The sequence below is a fragment of the Vulpes vulpes genome, chromosome 1, assembly GCF_048418805.1.
Source record: "Vulpes vulpes isolate BD-2025 chromosome 1, VulVul3, whole genome shotgun sequence".
Taxonomy (NCBI): Eukaryota; Metazoa; Chordata; class Mammalia; order Carnivora; family Canidae; genus Vulpes; species Vulpes vulpes.
The window spans coordinates 136,401,925-136,407,924 of record NC_132780.1 but is presented as its reverse complement, the minus strand read 5'-3'; the positions used below and the strand labels follow the sequence as shown (position 1 = coordinate 136,407,924).

The 6,000-nt window shown below is 49.0% G+C and overlaps 1 protein-coding gene across 4 annotated transcripts in view; it reads left to right on the top strand.

The window, feature by feature from the left end:
- Nucleotides 1–678: 678 nt before the first annotated feature.
- The window catches only part of BTBD9 (BTB domain containing 9), a 410,333-nt gene continuing 405,011 nt past the window's right edge, over nt 679–6,000 (top strand). The window contains exon 1 of one of the 4 annotated variants that reach the window (XM_072731483.1): nt 679–800. The gene's annotated coding sequence lies outside the window, so the exon portion shown is untranslated. Of the gene's footprint in view, nt 801–1,029; nt 1,186–1,305; nt 1,389–6,000 lie in introns of those variants that run through there. The other 3 variants (XM_072731492.1, XM_072731484.1, XM_072731482.1) reach the window with 3 other exon arrangements.

Below are 6,000 nucleotides of genomic sequence, written 5' to 3'. Positions count from 1 at the left end.
AGAGGCAGAGAGAGAAGCAGGCTCTATGCAGGGAGCCCGACGTGGGCCTCGATCCTGAGTCCCAGGAACCGCTGCGCCACCCAGGCTGCCCCGCCCACACCTTAGTTAGGGCCCTTATCACTTGACTGGAGTAGAGCAGTGGCCTCAATACTGGCCTCCCGCTCTTAAGTCTTACTCTTCTGTCCATGTTCACTCCCATATCTTTGCTCATGAAACAGCCTTTGCCTGGAATTACGCCCTTTAGAGTTAGTCTCCAGCCCCCCACAGCCTGGTACCCCAGTTTGCCCAAGCGTCAAGCAAAACTTGAGTAATCAACGTCAGCCAGGATCGGACTTGAATCTAGGTTTCTCTGACTCCAAAGTCCCTGCTCTCACCTGCTCTTGCTCGACTGCCTTCTCCTACAATAAAAATTAATTTTAAGAAAAAAAAAAATCACTTAGAGCCTAATGGGCTTTATACTTCCCAAAGCGCCTCCGCAAACATTCTTTCCTCTTATCCTCACAATCCTCCAACGTAGGCAGGATGGGTCCTGCCGCCCCGGTTACAAAATGAGGACCCCGGGGAATTCGAGGCTCGGCTCATCCCCCCCCGCCCCCCGCTGCCGGGCTGAGGAGTCACTGAGCAGTTCCCACGTTAACCACGCCCGCGGGACCTCCCCGCGGGACCTCCCCGCACTTCACAGAAGCGGCCGACGGGATCCCGCCAGTCCGGACCAGGACACTGCTCCGTCCACCGCAGGCTCCCTGAACCTCGCGACAGGGACCGTCCCGTCCGCAGTGACGAGTCGGTGACGCAATACGGTGACGTACGGTGACGTGACTTACCCGGAGCCAGGGGCCGGCAGGGCAGCCACACCCTGGGGCCCCCAGCTCCGGAGGGCCACGGGTCGGGCGGGTGGGGAAACGCCGCGAAACCAGCCTGGGGAGACACCTCCCGCCCCGAACCGTCAGACCCCGCCCGCCGCCGCCGCCGCCGCCGCCCGGTTGCTAAGTGACGCCAGCGCGCAGAGGCGCGTGCGCGGCCACGGCGCTGTGCGTGAGGGCGGACGCGCGCCGCGGCGGCGGCAGCGGCGGCGAGGACGGCGGCGGCGGCGGCGGCCGAGGGGGCGGTGGCTACGAGGGGCGTGCGGAGCGGGCGGAAGAGGCGTCGGTGCGGGCTGCTAGGTCGCCGAGGAACCTCGTTGGGGTGAGTGGCCGGCGCCTCGCAGCGGAGCTGGGGTCTGGCCGCCCCCGCCGGCGGCCCCGGGGCGGTCCCCGCGCGCGCCGCTCCACGCCCCTCTGCCGCTTTTTCCGGGGGCGGGGGAGGGTCAGTTCCTGGGCACGGGCGCTCGGGGAAGCGGCGGCGAGGGGCCGGGCGACGGCGTGTGGTCCCGGAAGGTGTGGTGGGAAGTAGGTGTCTGGGGGCGTCGGACCGAGGAGCCGCAGTCTGGAGAAGCCCAGGCTCTCCCGGAGCCGCCTGGCAGCCTGCCTGAGACCCGGTGGACCGAGCCCGAGGGGAGGCGGGGCGCGGGGCGCGGGGCGCGCGGTGGGGGTGCGGAAAGTTTGGCGCTGCGGGGCCCGGCCTCGCCCCTGCCCTTGCTGGGATCCGAGGGGGAGCCGGTTGTTCCGGAGAGAGTTGTGAATCCGTGCGGGCGAGCGGCGTCAGACACACCCACGGCCCGGGGAAGGCGATCTGTCAGTGCTGCTAGGGGGCGGCCAACCTGTTGCCCGGACTTTCCGACTTCACGTGTCTGTGCACGTGCCTGATGCCCGCGGACAGCTCTGCCCCGCGCATCCCGTCACGCTGCTGCTACGGGTTTTGAGGCCGGGGGCGGATATCCATCCTCGTAGACTGCAGTCAGCTGTTTTTTATTTCCCCGAAGTCTCTTGTGTTTCTGTCGTTATGAGGACCGAGGAAGGATGGAGGCGCTGCCTTTTTGTTTTGTTTTGTTTCTAATTTCCTTTAAAAGTAGTACACACTTGCTAGTTACCGGGCAGAAAAATGCATATTCTCTTCCACGTGCGGGCTAGAGCATGGTGGTGGGCGGACAGGCCCGGGTGTAAGGTGCAGCAGGTCGTCAGCCCAGTGGTCCCAGTGCGCCCGCTCCCCTCATGAGTCAGTGTGTGGTGGTTGTCGTTACCTTTCCAGGGAGAAAAGAGTATTGGAGGCGGGGGAAAAGTGGGTATTTCCTGACTTTTGATGAAGACACAGCGTGGAACTGGCACAGAGACTGTACTGAAATTCAGTCGTATAATCTGTGCAGGAGAATTGAAGAGAGTAACTTGTAAGTTTTCATTCAGCTCTAAAATATTGTGAGCCAGTTTCCTAAGTAAGGATCCGTAGTGTGCTGCCTGAGGTGCTTGCATCTTGGGACCAATAATAACCTTGCTCTGTAGCACTAAGAGTAATGGAAATTCAGTGTCTCCTGCTCTCCAGACTGCACCAGCTTTTAGGACAGGTATCATGTCTTTTTTACTCATGGCCATATCTTAAGCATCTACAAGAGCCTTTGCCACAGAGTACGCAGGTTATAGGTATTTGTTACACATTGCACTATGAGTGTTTATTGATGTAGAGCAAGCGTTTAACTTCGTCCATCTAGTAGTTAATACATGTGCCCCTGTGCATATATATAGTCACGTTACATGTGGGAGAAGGGTTATGGGTACAAATGACATAGAAGAGCTGGCTTTTTTTTTTTTTTTTTAAGAGAAATCTGGCTAGGAAAACAAAGCATATGTATGTCAAATCATTATGAAACCAAATGAGGCAGTATATAAACAAGTGCTATGTGAGGTGCTGTACTTTAAGTGCAGCGGAAATTTAGAAAAACCAAGACCTGTGGTGGGCTGAGGTAGTGAACTCTTTGGAAGAGTTACAAAATTTGAATTAGAAAAGAGATAAATCATATGTTGAGAAAATAGTGTGAATCTGCTGGATGAGGGCTATATTGAGGAGACCTTCGTGTCATGTCTGGTGAGTGGAGTAGAAGATCTCTGATAGGGAGATATTGGAGAGAGAAGGTTTAGCAGGCTGGAGAGGGAATGTCTGAAGACTAAGGCAGGCGGGGATGCCTGGGTGGCTCAGCGGTTGGGCGTGTCTTTGGCTCAGGCTGTGATGCCACGGTTCTGGGATCGAGTCCCATATCGGACTCCCTGCAAGGAGCCTGCTTCTCCCTCTGCCTTTGTCTCTGTGTGTGTATTTCATAAATAAATAAATAAAATCTTAAAAAAAAAAAGAAAACAAAAAACTAAGGCAAGCTTATCAGCATCACACTGATAGCAGGATAGGGCCTGCTTGCTGGGTGGGATGGGAGTTGTGTTAAAGTAGAGTCCTAGACAAAAATAAGTGTTATCCTTGCTTGAAATTAAGAGATATTATGGTTGAACCAGGATCAGGTTGTTGTATACTTCTGAATTCAGTTACTGATTTGAATAAATGCCTCACAATTTATTCAAATCACTAATGTGAGTGTGTCTTATGTAGTCGGCAGTGCATGTCCCCATTTCTAAAATCTAACTGTCATGCTTGGGCCTTTCCATTGGAAATCTGAAATGATGTACCCAAAGCAATTATCCAGCCACTCTCAGTAACACAGTTTTGCTTGGGATTATCTCTTATAGTGGTCTGTGAGGATTGTAGTTACTGCTGATCCTGTAAAATACACAAATAATGTTTGCTAGGAAAGGAGTCTATTTGAAGAAAGACACTAAAAAATATTGACAGAAAGATTTGAGAAAATTAAAGATATTGCTGCTGAATATTGAACCTTTGATCTTTATAATATCTTTTGTTGTTAATGTGGAAGTTCTTTGGAGTGGTGAATAAACCTGAAGTTGGATTGCTGACCTACCATGTGTAAAGTTGCAACACCATATGTTGCATTATTTAACAACTCAGCAAATATTTATTGGGTGCTGGCTATGGCTAGAAACTGTGGTCAGTGCTGGGAAGACAAAGAATAAGACACCTCTTGAGATACTAAGTGTTCATTAGACTACGGAACCCCTAACTGTCGTATAAGAGTTAATCACTTTGGAATAAGTAAAATGCTAAGGGGATTGATCACTTTGGCTGGGGAAAATTTGATAGAATCAGGGAAAGCTTTCACAAGAAGAGGATAGAACTTAACCCTGGAGGTTGCGTAGAATTTTGCACATGTAAAAGGGAAAATGAACATTCCAAGCAGAGGGGAGAACATAAGCAAAGTTGTCAAAGATTAAAACTAATAGGGTTTTTGGAAAACCTTGAGTTGTTTCTTGATGAGACAGGAAAGGAATGTGTGGAGCCAAATTACATTGGGGTCTTTCATTCCATTCTAAAAAGCTTAGACTTACCCCCCGCCCTGCCAATGCCCCTCTCATGTTGGCGATGGAGAGCCTTAGAAGGTGGACTCATCAGACCAGAAAGTTAACTGACAGGTCCTGTGCAGAATTGCATGAGAGTGAAGAGGCAGGGAAACCAGTTAGGATGTAGATGAGAGCTGCTGGGAGCTTGAAGAGGGAAGGTGGGAGTGGATGGATTGTAGAGCTATTTTAGATGTTAAAATCTCTAAATGTTATGACCAGCTAGAGGTGAGAGAGTGAGAAGTCAAAGATGTGTCTGGCTTGAGTAACTGATGATTATGATGACATTAAATTAATGGAGGAGGAACAGATATGCAGGGGAGAGAAGAAATGATGTTAATGTTAATTATCGGGTCCCTGTGTAGTGTTTAGAGAGAGCCACTAGGTGATTGGAAATTCTACTCCAGAGTTGATGAGACAGTTTAGGAATAACTGTGACAGTCTTCAAGGATATGTTTCCATAGTACTATTCTAGAAGTGGACTTTGGGGTCAGGAAAACTGGAGGTCAGATCTGTTTAACTTATTGGTTGAGTTGGGCAACCTTGGGCAAGTTATTTAATATCTCTAAGCCTAAATTTCTTTTGAAAAGTGGGGTTAGTAATACCTTAAAGAATCGTTGTGGAGATTAAGATAATATGTGCATGATGATTAGCATAGTGCCTAGCTTATAAATACTTAATGATAACTGCTGCTATTAGTAGTGGTAGTTATAGTTAGCATTGTAGAGGTAGTAGAAGAATATATAACTACCCAGAAAGATGGAGAATGAGAACTAGAAAGGACAAGGAATGGAACTTTTGGACATTAACGCTTCGATCAAACTTTGAATGGTTCTCAAACTTAAGCATGCATCACAAATACCTGAGGCCTTGATAAAACACAGATTGCTGGGCCCCAACAGTCTGAGTGGGGTCAGGAATTTGCATTTTGAAGGTCTCTGGTGATGCTGATGCTTGTGTTCCCAAGACCACACTTTGAGAACTACTGACTTGGAGATTGGTTGAAAGAAGAGAAATCAGCATAGAGACTAACAGAGAGATTGGGCAGCTGGAAAACCAGGAGAGAGTTCAGAGAAGGTTAGGGAGGTAGCAGCCTGAAGACTTTAGATCCACCAGTGTGCTTCCAGTTCTGTAGATCTCATCCCATTCTTATTTCTGTCTTCTCCAGAATGTGGCACAATGCTTGGCACATAGCATTGCTTGAATGAACCTTGGAAGCCCCTTAATACTGTCCTTGTGCATGATTGCACATACTTTACATGCAGATTTCATTCATCCTCTTATATCTCTGCTGAGTCATAGAGAAGTTACTGTTTCTGGTTTTACACATAGACACAGACGCATGTGCTCGTGCGCGTGCTCAGTAACTACAGAAAATTTCTTCCAAATGATGCATTAGCTGGGTTCTGTGACTTTGTGTTGGATGTCCTAACTCCTCCCTTTATTTTTAATGTCAGAGTCCAGTTTGCAAAATATTTGTCCATAACAGATGTCAAGATTACAGTCTATGTCTTGTATTAGGCACTTTGCAGGTTTATTAGGTATAGGTATACTCCCTGTACCTTGGAAGTTTATAATAAGATGGGCAAAGGAAAGGAGTAGAAGGTGATAACGATTACAAAAATGTTGATTGAGGGGTACCTGAATATAAAGACTTAGTCCTTGTTTGCTGATA